Below are 17,777 nucleotides of genomic sequence, written 5' to 3' on the forward strand. Positions count from 1 at the left end.
AGTGGATAACAGTCTTTCATTTAATTGTGGGTCCACACGCTGTTTGTTTTTATTTTTTGTCAGCTGAGGGAGCAAATATATAAGGAGGAATTTGAAAGCTGTGAACAGCATATTGTGCTTTTGCCCCGCTTATTGGCGATAGGACTCCTACACATTTTGGCTTATTGGTATACTTGTGACTAATCCACTTTTGAGGGGGCCAGGAAGATTCAGCATAACAAATTAGTCAACCAAAGCTATAACTGAAAGATTGCCTAGCTCATTAAAACTTCACCTCATCGCTTACATAAATTCATCTAACCCTCATAGCTTCCTACTTACCAAAAACCCCAGGAAATTTATTATTGTTACTACTACTACCACTACTTATCTTTAGATTTATATACTGCCCTTCATCTAATGCTCTCAGGGCAGTTCACAAGATAAAAACATGTGATAAAAGCACAAATAAATGGTTAAAACAGAAACAAGAAAACAATAGTCTACCCCCTACCAGAAACACAATTAAAACACTGTAGAATACTAATCAGCAAAATGGCCTGGTTGAAAAGGAACATTTTTGCCTGGTGCCTAAGTATTTATAAGGAAGGCACCAGACTGGACAGAACAATCCACAAAAGGGAAGCTCCTGCAGAAAAGTCCTGTTCTCGTGTTTCCACCCTCCGGACCTCACATGGAGGAAGAACATGAAGAAGGACTTCAGATTATCAACACAGAGTCTGGGTTGGTTTATATGGGGAGAGGTGGTTAAATTATTTGGGGTCTAGGCACAAACAATGTTGAGGGTCTCTAAGGGCAAACTAAGGAATGAGAGACCTTTTCAGTTCCAGCATGCTGTTCTCTCTAACTGGAAAACACCATCTCCTTTTAAAGTGAAGAGGAGGTGAGATTCTTAAATTAAAATAAAAATCTCTTTGCACAAATGTTGCAAGTCTGCCACTCCTTGATTTCTATGAGGACAAAAAAGACACCTTCATTTTCCATTAAGGATGTGCTGATTATAATAAGGAAATACAGACACAAGGGCGCATGTTCAGCTTATGAATACTGATTGCATCATTCAAAACTACTATAATGACAAAAGATGGTCCATGTTCCCAATGAACTGGGCAAGACTAAGATTAACTCCTGACGATTTATTCCAAAGAATCTTCAGACTGTAGTTTAGTGGAACGTGCAAAGTCTGTCTTGGGTCAATCCACTCAATTCCTGCCGTCTTTACTGTGGCTGATTCTCTCAGTTGTCAAACTGGTGTTTGGAGCTCTCCAGGTCTTTCCTAAATCTCAAGGTTCTCCCAGGCTGTCTCTGTTCTGAGTAGGATCCATGCACATACCAGCAAAGCCAGGCTGCACTATTAAAGTGATTTTGGGGTACGAAAAGTGATGGGGAAATGTATGGGATAACAATTGCTTGATGTTACGTTGTATATCCATCCCCACAAACAAATCGGAACAAATGCTCAATAAACAGCAGACATCGTATAATCTCCTTGCAAACGTTGTGCAAACAAGTCTGGGATACATGCTCAATAACCAGGTGATCTGGAAGTGGCCCTTGTGTGGGAAACTGAGGGATTCTCGATCCCTTCCTGTGCCTTGTGGTAGCAGGGAGCTCCATCATCCTATCCAATCCACCATAGTTCTATGAGAATTTATTAGGGCCTTTGATGGTATCTATTAACTTTGCTTTTCCCTCTTGGCATTGGATAAGACTGCTAGGATTTTACAGCCCCAGTGCATCTACCTGCACTACTGGTAGCCCCAGGATCGTCTTGAGTTTGTTGCAGCCTTTTCCTGTGCTGCCTTGGCCTTCTGAAGACTTTTCTTTACCATTTATGATGCTACTTGCCTTTGCTTTGTGGATTCCCCCTGCCCAGTCCCAAGAACTGTTTGGACTTGCCTCGCTATGCCAGCAGGTGTTCTGTGGTCTTCTGCAGCTGCCCAATCCTATACAGAGGTGGGCAAATGGCTGTAGCTCAGTGGTAGAGTATCTGTTCTGCATGCAGAAGATTTCTGGTTCTATCCCAGGCATCTTCAGGTAGGGCTGAGAATGTTCCCCATCTGAAACCCTGTAGATCTGCTGCCACTCAGGGTTGACAATACTGAACCAGATGTGATTTGCATAAGGAAGATATCTGTGTTTCTCATGCAATGAAATATTCAAGATAGGAGACCTCTGGTTTTCCCCAATGCAAGGACATATAAACACACACACACACACACACACACACACACACATATATATATACATATATATATGACAAAGCACATAGCAGAGGCTGGGAGCATTCTACAGAGCCCTAAAAGGTCTATTGCCTTCAAACCAGAGCAATAACCCTTTCCCTATGCCTATCACATTCTGCAGAAAATAAAGGAACATTGAAGTGAGATGAGTCATGCAGTTTGCTTGTGTTTTAAAAATCTACTAAGTGGTTTGGATCATCAGTCCAAAGTGACGCCCACATATTTCTTGTAAGTTTGCTAGAATTCTTTGATTGTGAAGTGTAAATGTGTGTTCATAGAGGTTATTCCAGAAATGAAATAAATAAAAATACACCACGGGCTATGTGTAGAAAGAAAAGGAATTGCAATAGTATAGTTTTATTGCCTCCTAGGGAAAGTGCAGCTGTAGCAACAGCAAACATAAAAGTCTCCACACTGAGAAGATATTTCATTCAGAAGTCATTTCAGGGCATCCGTGTGGCTGATGCAAAGTGTAGAACAGTCCGTGGAACTCAGCTTGTACATAATTATCTCAAGCAAACTGGGTGCAAATCCAATATAAAAGGTAGAAATTATGTGTTGCTTAACAATGTTCTATGTTGTGAAGTATTTGAAAAGCTGTCTCTGCCTCCCACCCCACCCCAACAGTTGCAATCTACCCCCTCGGATTTGAAGTAAAGAAATATGGATTGTATTCTATTGTTCTAAATGCAGAGTATTCTGCTGTCTGACTGCTTTCAAAAATATATTTTTGGATCTGCACACCTACAAACAAGACAGCCAAAGTCTATCCATATGCACAATGACCCCCCCAACAGCAAAATACTAGACTATCACAGTATTAAGGACAATGAGAGGACAATGACAATGCCATCAGTGTGCATGGGCGCCTCACAAGGGCTCCATCTGCACTACATATTTAAAGCAGTATCATTGCCACTTTCAACAGTCATGGCTTCCCCCAAAGAATCCTGGGAACTCTAGTTTGTTCAGGGTGCTGAGAGTTGTTAGGAGACCCCTATTTCTCTCTCAGCGCTACAATTCCCAGCATTCCTTAGGATGAGGAATTGGTTGTTCATCCAGTCTGGAAATTGTAGGTTGTCAACCTAGGAAGGTAGCCAATCTCAGAGAAGGAAAACTCTGAGACAGACAATGCCAATTTGTGCCCCCTCTATGCGATGTCAGGATCAGGATAATCTGAAGCAGCCCGTTTGTGTTTTGGTAGGAAGTTCCGACAGTTGTAGTGGCAAGAGAAGTTGTTGCTGAAGGGAGAATGAGTCCTTTGGAGGGCTGAGGATGGTGGAACTGGAGGGCCAAAGTTCACAAAGTTCACATTGCTAAATGAAAGAAGAGGGATGGGAAGGTGTAGCCATTGACACCTTCAAAGGTAAGTAGTTTGTACTTGATCTGCAACTGAAAGGAAGCCATTATTGTGATGTCCCACAGTCTGAATGACAAGACAGATGAATTGCACCTATAATATGGAAACATTGCTTAAATGTTCTGAATCAGTAGGAGTTTCTAAAGACAAAAGGAAGCCTCTTTGGGACAGCTGGTAGCTGGAGGGTACAGAAAGTGGAACCAAGGTTAGTGCTAGAGGGTGTGGTTGTAGCGGTTAGAGTGTTGGATTAGGACCTGGGAGACCATGGTTGAAATCGCCACTCAGCCATGAAGCTGAATGGGTGACCTTGGGCTGGTTGCTGTCTCTCAATGTAACCTACCCCACAGGGTTGTTGTGAGGATTAAAGAGGATAAGAACCATGTTGTCAGGGGTTCAGGAGCAGAGACACAGGAGGGGGAGCAAATGGAGAGCGAGGAGGAGGAATCCGAGTGGGGTGGAGGCAGTGACAGTGGCCAGAGTTATTCCACGAGCCTCTCCAGCGAATCGGAAGATTCACAGAAGGGAGCGCCGATGGCCAGGGCAAGGGGGGCTCCAGGGGGCAAACCCCAGGAGGAAGGGGCCAGCGGGGACTCCCTGAGCAGCAGTTGGAAATCAGGACCAGCTTCCCCACCAGAGCGCAGTAGGGAGGGGGAGTCCCAGGAATCGGGACCAGTGTTCTCACCACCAGCGAGAGGAGATGAGTCAGGTTTGACCACGCCCACATCGGAGAGCGGGGAAACGGTCAGGAGGAAGGTTACCGGCTGGGCGCGCGCGCCAAGTTCAAATGTACCGGCGAGCGGCACAGCAGGGAGCCCGGATAGGGAGCCAGGTCCTAAAGCCCGCCGGAAGGAAGGGCAAGACTCAGGGGGGTCAGCATCAGAAGAGTCCAGGAAGGAGGAAACCCCAGGGGGCAGAAGGACCCAGAGGAGGAAGGAACAGCGCAGGAGGTGCAGCCGGGCTAGGATCTTAAACTGGTGCGGAAGGGATAGTGACTCAGAGGGGACTTCGCCGATCTAGAGTCAAGACGTAGGGCTGCGCGCTCTGGGGTTTGAAATGGAAACTAAACTTCAATAAAGACTTTTGTACATTACATCACCCGGGCGTTGGTCCTCTGTGAGCTGGGACCTAGAGGCAGTCCTGACACATGTAAACCACCTTGAGCTCCTTGGAGAGAAAGGTGGGATATAAATGCTAGCACTAACCTTGGTTCCACTTTCTGTACCCTCCAGCTACCAGCTGTCCCAAAGAGGCTTCCTTTTGTCTTTAGAAACTCCTACTGATTCAGAACATTGGTCTGAATCTAGCTCAGTGTTGACTGGCAGAAGCTCTCTAGAGTTTCAGACTAGGATCTCTCCCAGTCCTACTTGGAGATGATGGGAATTGAACCTTGGAATTTATGCACACAATGAACATGCTCTCTGCCTTTGCCTTCCCTCATTTCCTGGCAAATGCGATGAGATGGAGCAGCTTTACCCCTGCTTGCCTTAATGAGATGCTCTTTTAGCTGTTGGGATGCAAGGAGAGGGCCCCAATCTTAGAAAGCAAAGGAAAATGTAATTGGTTAGCTGTAAACAAGCACGATGATGTTTTATTGTTCTGGGCATCATTCCAAAGCATAAGGTAAACACAATAGAGCAGAAACTTCAGGTAATTCAGTGTATTAACCTTAATTGAAACAAGAGAGTTGGTCATTTAGCTCTCCCACTGTTTGTACAATACTTGATTCAGTAGGCATGGAAGAAATAGTAGATATTTACAATATACCAGGATGTACATGAATTCATTGTGACAACATGTTAGCAGAATGAAAACATGAAGTTTAGAAGGAGTACAATGTGATGCATCACATTGCCAATTATGTATACATTGATTTACAAATTAAGACACCTGGAAGTATTTAACAGCTTTTATTAGCTTGTTGTTCTCTTTTATTTTTTAAAGAAACACATTTAAAAATGGCGGCATGTTACATTTAATTATGAACAAGTCTGTTTTCATGAACACGCCTATCATATATTTGAGAGAGAGAGAGAGAGAGAGAGAGAGAGAGAGAGAGTGTTTATTTTAGACAAGTATTTTGATCCTTCCCTAACCCAGCCTTCCACTGAGTTCATGCCAATTGTGGATGACTGAGGCCTAGCATGCAATGTAACTTCCATTATGAAAGCCCAGAAAGAATGAGCAGACTGGTGTTCTTCAAGCTATGCTGGGCAAACCTTTTCTCCAGAACCTTACACTTTCTCACATTCCCTCCTTTGCCCTTCCTTCTGTAGCCTCATCCATCTTATGCCTCATGTGCTTGCTCAGTCTTGTGTGCATGCCCTGTGTGCTCTTGGAAGACAGTGTCACAGCAACTTGCCTGCTGCTCCTTTCATCTTGCACCCTGAGTGGAAGCTGGTCAGGAGAGACTGGAAGTGAGGGGGTGAGCCAGCGAAGATCCAGGAGAGAGAGGAGGAGGAGGAGAGAATAAAATGCTAAGAGGAGAGGTGGATGGACAGAGCTGACAGGGGTTGCCACAGAGGAAAAGCAAGAAACACAGAAGTAAAGAGGAGTCACTGAGGAAGGCCTGGGGCCCCACAAACCTCCAATGGTTAGCTTAAAGGTGTTAAGAAGAGATTCTATGAGGCAGAGGACCGATGCTACAGTAAAGCTGTAGGGCTGTACTCAGAAGTAACCAACTGAGGAAATAAAACATGAAACAAACAGGATTGATGGTGACAAGAGCACCCAGGATTGTGAGAGTATGGGGCTCACCAGGTGGTGTCTTAAATTAAGAGACACCCTGAGGCTCCGAAGATCCTGCAGAGAGGGGTGGAGCAATCCTCACACGTGTTAAGTATAGTTGTGGTTAGAATTATTTAGCTAATACTCCCAAAGCTGAAACTATTCACCATTGCCGTAACAGATAACATTTCACTGCAGTATTAAATGAGTAAATTTTGTCTCTGTGTGTAATTCAGTAAATTGTCCCCCCATTTTAAGGGACGCGGGTGGCGATGTGGGTTAAACCGCAGAGCCTAGGACTTGCCGATCAGAAGGTCGGTGGTTCAAATCCCCGCGACGGGGTGAGCTCCTGTTGTTTGGTCCCTGCTCCTGCCCACCTAGCAGTTCGAAAGCACATCAAAGTGCAAGTAGATAAACAGGTACCGCTCTGGCGGGAAGGTAAACGGCATTTCCGTGCGCTGCTCTGGTTCGCCAGAAGCGGCTTAGTCATGCTGGCCACATGACCTGGAAGCTGTACGTCGGCTCCCTCGGCCAATAAAGCAAGATGAGCGCTGCAACCCCAGAGTCGGCCACGACTGGACCTAATGGTCAGGGGTCCCTTTACCTTTACCCCCATTTTAAGAGCTGCATGATTCTAAGTTACTAAGGTAAACCTGTCCCTGTGTCCTAATGCCTAGAAATACTAATTCATGTGACTCTTAGAATGTGTATATGTGAGACATGTACCTCCTGCAGAGGCTTGCGGACATTACCCTTAGGGGTATGCAATATTGAGCTGGTAGAACCTCTGCTTTAAATGCAGAATGTCTCAAGTTCAATCACTGGCATCTCCAAGTAGGGGTGGAAATGTCTCCTGTCTGAAACCCTAAACAGCTGCTGACAGTCAGTGGAGATAATACTGAGATAGAAGGACCAATAATCTGACTCAGTAGAAGGTGGTTGCTTCTTAGGTTCCTAGATGTTCCATGTTCCAGAGATCAGACTTCAGTATAAAGCACCTTCTTTGTTCCTAACTGCTATGGACAGCACAAAGGACTGTTGCTATGGGCAGCAAAAATAAATAGACAAAACTACTCCCTGTATTACTCTGTGAGTGTGTAGGTTTCATAAGTGCGCCTTCACTAAAGAGGCCTTTATCCATTCATGCAATGACTAACATTCATGATTTTTGCATTTAAGATACGGAAGCCCTTGTTTTTTAGATGCATGGATCGAGGCTACAGAGACAAACCGATAATGTAAATGAGCCTCAGAGCCACACTGATTGCCAATAATATTTCTTTTGACTTCAGTAATTGGCTGTTACCTTCCATTACAGGGATAATATTTAAGAATGAATAGTTTATTTACATTTCCGTTCAGATGGCCTCCATTCAAGTAGCATGGAGCCCACTTTTGGACGGAGGACTTGAACTAAATATTTAATCATTTCCTGTGCAATTCTAGACTTCCTCTTTATTCTCCCAAGCTAGAAATTGATCTGATAAGTAGCTACTGTCAATAAATCATAAATTATCCCCCACCCCAATCATCATTTATGCCGTTCTTCTGAGCTTATATGTTTGCTGTCCACTGCTAAATGGATCTGTGCCACTAAATGCACCAAATGACAAAATATTTCTACTAAAGAGTAAATAAAAAGTAAAGAGCATGGGGAATAAAATAAACTACAACTTCTTGAGCAATACAACAAAGTCAATGGGTTGTATCCAACTCATGGTTACTCAGAGAACACCCACTGATATCAACAGACCTAAGTTAAGCATGGCCATTAATTTCACTGTGTATAATGTAGCTGAATACTACCTTGCATTCTTAGAGTGGTATCCAACTAAGGAGTTCCAAGGTGTTCTCAAATTTCACTTTTTCATTTTCTCCATGGACAGAAAAAGAAAAGAAAAGTTTTGGATGAAGGGAAAGCTCTCTTAACATTTTTATCTATTCCGACTATGCAAAAGTTATTAAACTGTAACTATTATAGGGGTTACTATTATGAAACTGTTAGTCCTGCTATGAAAACTGGAACTCCCATCATAGAATTGTAGAGTTGGAGGGGACTCCAAATGCCATCTAGTCCCACCCTCTGCAATGCAGGAAACATAGTTAAGTCAGCTGTCTGTGGAAAGAACTGTATGGCTGGAGCTCTGCTCCTGAATCTGATCTGGCCGTATGACATGCTCCCACTTAGGGTGCTGGTCAGCCATGCCCTTTTCTAGGATACTCCATTGCATCCTCCTCCTTTAGTTTTCCATTCTCCCTGCCTGCCATATCAGCATTTCATGCCCAGTGAACATGCTTAGTCCTATCCTTTAACTTTATCGAGCCCTGTCCACAAGTAATTGTGCAAAGGATCACAGCCTTTACAGCTCTAGCTGTTTCTGTCTTTACTTCCTGCTATTTTTAGTGCAAGCATTTCCAAGACAAAACGAGGAGGGTGGAGAAGGGAAAAGAACTGACCAAATGCCTGTGTTTTTGAGACCATTCTCCAAAGCTGCTGCTTGTTCATGCGCATGAAGCTGGATTAAGTAATCAGCAGCTGCACTGATGCAGAATTATAGCAGCACTTCTTCGACAAAAGACTACATGAGCTCAAGATGCAAAGTGTTGAATGGAAGAAGAAGCAGGCATTCCACCCAGTTGTCCTCTGTGGAATAACGTTAATGAAATTTGGCAGCAGTATGAATGGCTCGATGCCCATGAACACAGTCCTACACATAGGCATACTTAAGCTCATTAAAAGCAATGGCTTTAAGTGCACCTAACACTGGTTTGGGCTGTGGTCTGTGTGTTTTCATTCTTTGCTCTTAAGAGGTAGATGGTCCATCTTAATTTAACAGACTGCTTTTCCTCTCCATGCTTCAGATCAAAGAAGCAGAATCAAGGAGAGAGGAACAATGATTCCTATTCTTCAGCTTGAATGTTGTCCTTTTCTTCATCTCAGGAAAACTGCCAGTGGTTTTTTTGGGCAGAGATACCCAGGTTAGTGCCTTCAAGACGTTGTTGAACTACATTTCCCATCTTCCCCGGCTATAAGCCATGCTGTCTTGGGCTGATGGGAGTTGTTGTCTCACAACATCTGGCAGACACTGCATTGGCTAGCCTTGTTTTAGGGAGAAGACTCTGGTCAGCATGTGCAGCACTAAAAGGGGGGTTTGATGTGCATTTTAACAACACGTTGCATCCATCTTGAGAGCAGACTCCCGCTCCTTAAACTGCTTGTTCTCATTTGTGTGGATAATTCTGCATGTGTACAGTCAAGACAATATGCACATAAATACCATGTGCTGATTTGGGAAATGTGTGGGATTGAAAACAATAGATAAAGCAATGCACAAATATGATAAATAATAGAATCAATAAATTGGATTTAGGGGATTGTGGTCAGGACTCCTGTTTTTTTGGCTGGCCATAATTCCCCAAGCCCCAGTGCTGGATTTCCACACAAACTAACTAGGCTGTATACAGATGATGGCCTCAGATTATAATGGGCCTCTAAATACAAGAGGAGAAAGCAATCCTAAATTTTAATGGCTTTGCTCTAAAAAAAACCCTAATCACAAAATTATGTTAAATGTTATGTCATATGTAGGACACGTGCAGTGCACATTGTATTGGCTGTTCCGTTTTGTAAGTAATGGGTTTTGTGTTTAACTGCTCTTGTGTTGCTGAACTATAAAAATTTTCATACATGCTAAGTAGCAGATCATAAGGGTGTTTTCATATAAAGGTACGGTATTTTGTATATAAATAGGCTTATTGCTAGATGCAACTTTGAGTTAGGTCGTTCGTTTTTTGTTGCACCCATGCCTATGTACTGGTATATATGCAAATGTAAAAGTTAATTATTTCAATTTTCATTGTCCTGTCTGTTAGAATAATGTCATGAGGCCTCTTATACTTGATATAGCTTAAGGCCTCAGCGTAGGCTAATTCAACCCTGCCCAGCACCCAAAATCAAAGGCCTAGGTAGCTCAAGTGATATATCAGCAGAACAGTACACATATATATGCACACTTCCACCTGCCACACGGAATTCCACCCCCTCCCTTTTCTAACTACACACACTATGGCATCAGGCCATATTTATTCGACTAGAGGAAAGAAAATTTTTATTGCTTGAAGAGACCAGGAGATCATTTATTCACTTCAGGGAATCTTCTCTCTTGCTTTACATGGCCTTTTTAATAAAGAAAAGAAATAGAGTTCTTCGGTTAGGCTACTCTAATTCCAGAGTTATTACAAAAGTAATTATAAAGGTTATACATGACATGTTATTACAGCTTTGGTTTGTTATTCCCAATGACTTACCGAACCAGGCTGCCCAATTTTAACTATATTTATTTGAAAGCAAGTGGTGATGGGTTTCAGAACAAACTTCCACCAGTAAGGGATTAGGATTATAAAGCTAAAGGCCACAGTTGATTGAATCAAGCGTTTGAGCAGGAAGATGCCTGACTCCACTCTGGCAGGCAGCAGCTCTCCAAGATCTCAGGCAGAGATATTTTAGTTTTTTCTTCATCCATTCAACAAGATTTATAGATCGTTGAATAATAATAATAATAAAAATGATCTCAAAGTTGCTTTCATGATAGCGTATAGACTATTCATAAGCAAATACCGATAAAACATTTCCCACCTGGTGCTTTTATTATTACCCAAACAAGTTTTCTGGGTGGTTTCCATAAACAATAAAACACAAAAAAGCAATCCACTTTAAACAAACAGCATAAAATTAAAACCAGCATACAACACAGAGCAAAGGGGAATGTGGTGGGGGGAAATGGAAGCACCCAACAGATAGCCATAAAAAAGCCAGGGGGCAGGGTGGTCTTTTCCTGGTGCCTTAAAGACCCCAGAGTAGGCAGGTCACTCCAGAAAGGGCGTTCCATTAGCTCCAAAAGCAGAGAGGCCAGAGATTGATCCTTATACCTTCTCTACACAGAGCATGAGCTTTATCATGCAACTATAATCCTCCCCCTTTATTCTTAGGTCAAATCCACACCATACATTTAAAACACATTACTTCCCCGAATAATCCCCTTGGTAGTGTACCCCTCACAGAGCTCCAGTTCTCAGCACCCTTAACCAACCACAGTCCACAGGATACTTTGGGGGGATGCAATGAGCTTTAAATGGATGGTGTGCACAAAAGGAGATGAAATTACATCCCATGCGATTATAAGCTTCTGAACAACTCTGCATGATTAAGTATGTTGCACAGCCTGAACATTTTCACATACCGTATCTGTATCTGAGGGAACTTTTAGTCTGATCAGTTGCTGGATGAGAGGTTGCCCAGGAGCCCTGGTTAAGCAGTGTCGGTGGCAAAGTATAATTTTCACAACTTGTCTTCTTAAGAAGTATATAACAGCACTTGCAGATCTTTCAGGCCCTTGATCTACAATACTATGCCACACTACAATAAAACATGATGGGGTGACTCCTCCAAAGCACAACCTATAATAATAGAACTTTGCTAATTCCCATGAGAGTAAATACTCAGTCTGGAGGTTCAGCAGATGGCTGCTGCAGGGATAGAAGTGGACAGGGAAAACTCTCTCTCTCTCTATAATTTTTATTAAATTTTCTGTTTTACAATTTTGAATACTTATTTAAACATCCTCAAATTATCAATGATTTCCCTTCTTCTCTTTCTGTGGTACATTTTGCATACCATACATCCCAGCATATTTTACATAAACTAAACCATTCAGTATTCCATTATTACACCCATCAAAACTAATTTACACTGTTGAATTTATCTTAATGCTGCCAACGCTTTCAAGTGAACACATTCCCCTCCATATATTCAATAAACATTTTCCCATCTTATGTTCTTCTCTTATTCTATATGTTAAGTCTGCAAGCTGCACATATTCTATCAGCTTAAGTTGCCGTTATTCTTTAGTTGGGACCTTGCTCATTTTCCATTTTTGGGCTAACGGGAAAACCTCTACATGTGAATATTTAATCTGTGGACAAAAAACAAGGGAGAGCCTTTAAGCACTATCTGTAGGCTTCTATGAAGCATCCCTACTGTCCACCATTCAAAACTAGAGTAGATGGATGCCTGGTCCAACCCACAGATGTTAATGCTCTTATGACTCTAGTACCAGTGTACATATGTGTATGGAAGCACCTAGGCTTGCACGCTTCTTTGAATTCTACCATAAGTGGCTCAGAACATGGAAAAAGATGAAGCAAAAGTCACATGCATTTAAAACCTTGGGCTTCGCAAAAATAATCCTAGAAACTGTAGTTTACCCACTCACACACCCCAGAGTTTCACTTCCCAGCACCCTTAAGCTACAGTTCCCATGACAGAGGGGAAACCATGTGCTTGAAATGTGGGTTAAATGTGCTTTAAAGGGGATGGTGTGGACATCGGTGGTCCCAGCATACCTGCCTGTGGTAGGTGAGCAGGAAGAGGCTGCAATTCTTTGCACCCTTAGTTAGGCACACAACTCCCATGCAATTCAGTGGGATTTACTTCTGAGTAATAGGTACGCGGGTGGTGCTGTGGGTTAAACCACAGAGCCTAGGACTTGCCGATCAGAAGGTCGGCAGTTCAAATCCCTGCGACGGGGTGAGCTCCCGTTGCTCAGTCCCTGCTCCTGCCAACCTAGCAGTTCAAAAGCACGTCAAAGTGCAAGTAGATAAATAGGTACCGCTCCAGCAGGAAGGTAAACAGTGTTTCCGTGCGCTGCTCTGGTTTGCCAGAAGTGGCTTAGTCATGCTGGCCACATGACCCGGAAGCTGTACGCCGGCTCTCTCAGCCAATAAAGTGAGATGAGCGCCGCAACCCCAGAGTTGGTCACGACTGGACCTAATGGCCAGGGGCCGTTTACCTTTACTTTAACCAGCCTACACCAGGGATGAAACTAGGTTTTATTTCATCTGGGTCAAACACCCAGTTTGGCACCCCCAAACTACCTACACTTCACTCCTATGACCACGTAACGGAAGTGAGACTCATTGACGTCTGTAGTATAGGATTTCATTTTTGGCTTATTTTATTTGGCAACAGGACTTCTGCAGGACTTCCTGCCGACTTACACGTCCTTGAGCTCTCGTTTGCTCCAGCCCTATCTGCATGAAGGAGAAACCCGTGCCCTAAAGTGAAGACAAAACAAAAAAACCTTATTTTGTATGGTTTTTTTCCCCAAAAGCGGGGAAAGTGTTGTCGCGGGCTACCTAGCCGCCGCTCCTTCTTGCCTTGCCATCTCTCCCTCTCCTAACAACCGGCTGTCCTTGGGGAGGGAGGGGGCGGATGGCGGAGCATCCGAGCTGTGAAAACGCCGCGGCAGCATCTGGGGAACTGGCTGCGTGCGTGAGGCAGAGAGAGAAGCCGACGTGATTACTTCAGAATTTATTTAAAGACTGGTGGAAACCACTGCAGCAGCTTCCAGGGGAAACCCCAAGCACTGAGAAAGGGAGCGATTGCGTGCCGTACACGACTTCCGCTCCCCGGATTCCCACGTCCCGCAAACTCCCGAGTCAGTCAGTGAACTGATCTCTTGCTTCGCTCCTCTCGCAGGCATTCCGGGGCGGCTTCCCAGCAGATCTCCCTCTCCTTGTCAGATGATTTAGCAGCAGCTCTCCGAGGATTACAGGGAAGGGAGGGAAAGGAGGGAAGACCCCGTTTGGCTCCTCGGATTAGATCAACCCGGTGGCCCTGTCGTTGTAATAGCCTCTTGGAGATAAATTATCCATGCAGTGATAATTATAGAGATGTATGAAAATAACAGGGGAGGGGGGATTAGCGAAAGCAAGGAATAGGAAAAAAGCAAGATACCTTAAACTTAGCCAGACCATTGGTCCATCTAGTTCAGTGTTGGCTACACAGACTGGCAGCAGCACCTCCAGGGCCGGATTTAGGTTTGATGAGGACCTAAGCTACTGAAGGTAATGGGGCCTTTATATGTCCAGCTGTTCTTGGTCAACAACAAATTGTCGCTGTTTTTTTGTGTTGAATATATGCTATATGGTAATTTACGGACCTAAAAGGTATCTAAAGCCATTTGCACATAAAATACTGTATGTATTTTATCAAAGTAATTGATATAGAAATGAGCAAACCAGTGATATTTTAGGGAGCAGGCTAGCAGGCGGGGCCCATTACTTACATCATAGGAGCCTACAGAACACCAAACACTGTTGCTGTAGGTAGGTTTTATTTTACTTGTTTTTTATCTTATATTTTAGAAATGCTCATCCAGGGTTTTTTTTTTCTCCTTTAAATTTTTGTGGGGCCCTAAGCTATAGCTTGTTTAGCTTATACTTAAATCCGGCACTGAGCACCGCAGGCGAGCAGACTGGAGAGATTCCCAGCCCCACCTGGAGATACCAGGGACTGAGGCAGAGTGGTATAGTGGTTAGAGTGTCAGACGGCGACCTTGGAGATCAGGGTTCGAATCCCCCACGCGATGAGGCTGGGCTAGTCACTGCCTCTCCTAACCTGCCTCACAGGGTTGTCGTTGTTGGGATTAAATGAGGAGGGAAGGATAGTGTGAGCCACCCTGGAGAAAAAGGTGAGGGGGGCGGGGAACTGTTGTAGTCCAGAAGGCTCGGAGGGCGCCAGGTTGCCAACACCGCTTTGTTCCATGCCTGAGAACTGTGTGTACCCCTTGAGGGCGAAGGCAAAAGAAAGGCAGGGTGTGTGTGTGTGTGTGTGTGTGTGTGTGTTACATGATGTAGGGAAATATGGAACTACAATATGCGGCTCTCTTGCTGACGGCCGATATGGATTTCCTGAAATATTTGTACATTAGGGACAAATTACATCAGAGTTGATTTTCAGCCTTTCTGGTAATGATGCGGCGCGAACACTCAGCGGCTGCAGTCCTTAGTTAACGAAACCCGCAGCAACTGCGCGGAGGTTTAGGGGCTGCAATCCTATACTCCACTTACTTGGCAGTGATCTCATCGGGGCTTACCTCCGAGTAGGCATGCATAGGGCTGCGCTTGCTAATTCTAAGAGGAACGCACCGGATCCCTCCTCTTATTTCCTTTACCTCTTACTAAACACCACCGAACAAAGTGCAAAATCCATACATAGGATTGTGCTGCGCCGGTAAGGAACGCAGCTCGCCCGATTTTCTAGCCATTGTAAAAATTATATATCGCAGGCTATTCCAGCTGTCACTCCGCAAAGTTTAATTCCAAGAAAAGCAAAATCCCTGCTTTCTTTCTCTCTCCCCCCCTTAATCCGCTGACTTTCCCAGCCACGAGGGGGGGGGGGGAGAAAAAAGGCTGCTGGAGCTTTAAGAGCCGCCTCTCCCCCCTCTCCTCCTCCTAACAATGGTCTCAACCGCGCTCTAGCTCCTCAAAGCAAAAAAAATTGTAATATGCCATTTTTTCCCCATGGATGTTTCCCCCTTTCGGCTGCCGACGAAGTGACAGGTGGAGGAAAATGCTGAGGTGCCGCCGAGCCGCTCCTGCTGGCGGCCGAAGCGGGTGGCGGGCTGCGCTGGAGCTGCCTTCCCTGAGCAGGAGCGGCGGCGGCGGCGTTGGCGTTGGTCCTGGCAGCCTTGCCCGGGAGGCGAGTGGAGGGGCGGCGGCGGCGGCGCCCGGCTGTGTGTGAGCGCCCAGCGGAGCCAAGGCGAGGACCACCGATTCCCGAGAGACGCGTGGAGAAGACCAAGCTTTAGGTATGTTGCAAAGCCAGAGGGCAAAGGCAGATCTCAACCCCCCCCCCCGCCGCCCCGCACATCCCATTGCAAAGGGAAAGGGAAGGTGGTGGGGAATCAGCCGGGGCTGCTGCCTTTTCAAGATTCTCCTTGGAAATGGAGATCCCAGTCTTTCAATGAAGTCAACTTCTTAAGGCTATGGGTTGGGTTTCTGGGTGGCAGATGTTACAGCTGCAAGACTTAGCTCTTAATACCAAGACTTGCTGGTGGAGGGTGGTGGTGGGGGTGCGGATAAGTGGAAAGGATCTCTCTCGATTTCCAACCCTCTACGTTCTTCTTCTTCTTTTAATTTTTCAAAGGTGATCTCACAGTTCAGCTGAAGCAGCGCGGGAGGGAAGGAGTTAACTAGGAGGAGAAAGATGCATGCAGTGTGCAAGTCAGACAATGGCACGGATTTTCCTCCAGGAATTGCTCTCCGTGGGTGAAGTGAGGTGTAGCTGACAGCATCTGGAAAGGGGAAGGTGGGAGGGGGGGCGGGAGAGGGAGAAGAAAATCGCAGGAATTGCTGGGCGCTGCAAGAGCAGCAGCAGCGGCGGCGGCGTCTCTTTGGAGGTGCTGTAAATATGGTTGGGTGAAGTAGTATCCGAAGGGCAGGGTGAGTTCCTGCTGATGATGTCACGGCAGGCACGGAGCGAAGGGGGATGGCGCGGATGTAGCCGAAGGGGCAAAGTGGCTCGTGCAATTAAAGACTTGGCTTCCCTGAATGGAGAAATGAAATTGCACGCAGGGTTCCCAAGGGAAGGGTTTAGCAAGAACAGGGGAAAGTCACCTTATAGTACCATCTTCGGAATATAGAAGAAACCACACCCCTCCCACACCCTGAGCCTTTGAAACTGGAAGCCTTCAAGGTGAACTATAGCTGAACGGTAGTGTGATAAGAAGGGAGCCTTTGTTGAGTTGTCAGTTGTGCTCACAAATTGCTCCTCTCACATCCCTACAATTAAAAAAGGAAGAATGGCAATGAACATGTGCCAGGGAACAAACGTGACTGATCTGTGGAGCGGAGTGAATATTACTCTTCTGATTTCTGAGCTTTTTTTCTCACCTGGGGCATTTGATATCAAGAGGTAGAGAGAAGCTGGTGGGTGGGGTCAAAATGAAAGAACTAGGATTGACTTGCTGTGCTGTTTGCAGAGGTTTCACACACACACACACACACACACACACACACACACCATCCTCTCCATGGTAGTGATTCAGAAATTTTGATCAAATTAAGGATTGATACAGGTTGCCTTTTGCACATCAGAAAGCCCCAAAGTTGGGGTCTGTAATGGTCTGTTGTTTGGGGTGGAGTGGATATATACCATTATATAATTGCTTCCTTATGGTAACTTTGAATTATGCAAGTTGTTTTAATTTTCCATGCATCTTGGAATAGTAAATCTCATCACTGGACTTAATGGTTAATTTACTTTACCAACTGCTCTAGCTGATGTGTTGCAGTTTGCACTAAACCATGTATGTGAGCTTTGTGTACCGGAGTAGGCCCATTGAAATTAATACACATGACTGACATAGGGTTAACTTCAGTGGATCTACTCTGAGTAGGACTAGCATTGAATACTACCCATAGCACTTTGGAAAATAATGTAAAACACATTGATAAAAATTGCTTTTATAGAAAAAGCAGTCATCTCAAATGGTGCTTTCTGATAGTACTAGTACTGTATTGTGAAACCATATCCTGAGGCAGGCTCAGTAGCAGAGCACATGTTCTGATTGCAAAAGGTCCCCAGTTCCATCCCTGATATTCCCAGT

At 44.7% G+C, this 17,777-nt stretch overlaps 1 protein-coding gene across 6 annotated transcripts in view; it reads left to right on the forward strand.

Annotated features, from left to right (window-relative positions):
* The first annotated feature begins 15,709 nt into the window (after nt 1–15,709).
* PPFIA2 (PTPRF interacting protein alpha 2) overlaps nt 15,710–17,777 on the forward strand; it is a 271,229-nt gene continuing 269,161 nt past the window's right edge. For 4 of the 6 annotated variants that reach the window (XM_083698940.1, XM_083698944.1, XM_083698947.1 and 1 more), the window contains exon 1: nt 15,711–15,977. The gene's annotated coding sequence lies outside the window, so the exon portion shown is untranslated. Of the gene's footprint in view, nt 15,978–17,777 lie in introns of all 6 variants that reach the window. The other 2 variants (XM_083698945.1, XM_083698946.1) reach the window with 2 other exon arrangements.

The sequence above is a fragment of the Podarcis gaigeae genome, assembly GCF_964106915.1.
Source record: "Podarcis gaigeae genome assembly, chromosome: 10".
Taxonomy (NCBI): domain Eukaryota; kingdom Metazoa; phylum Chordata; class Lepidosauria; order Squamata; family Lacertidae; genus Podarcis; species Podarcis gaigeae.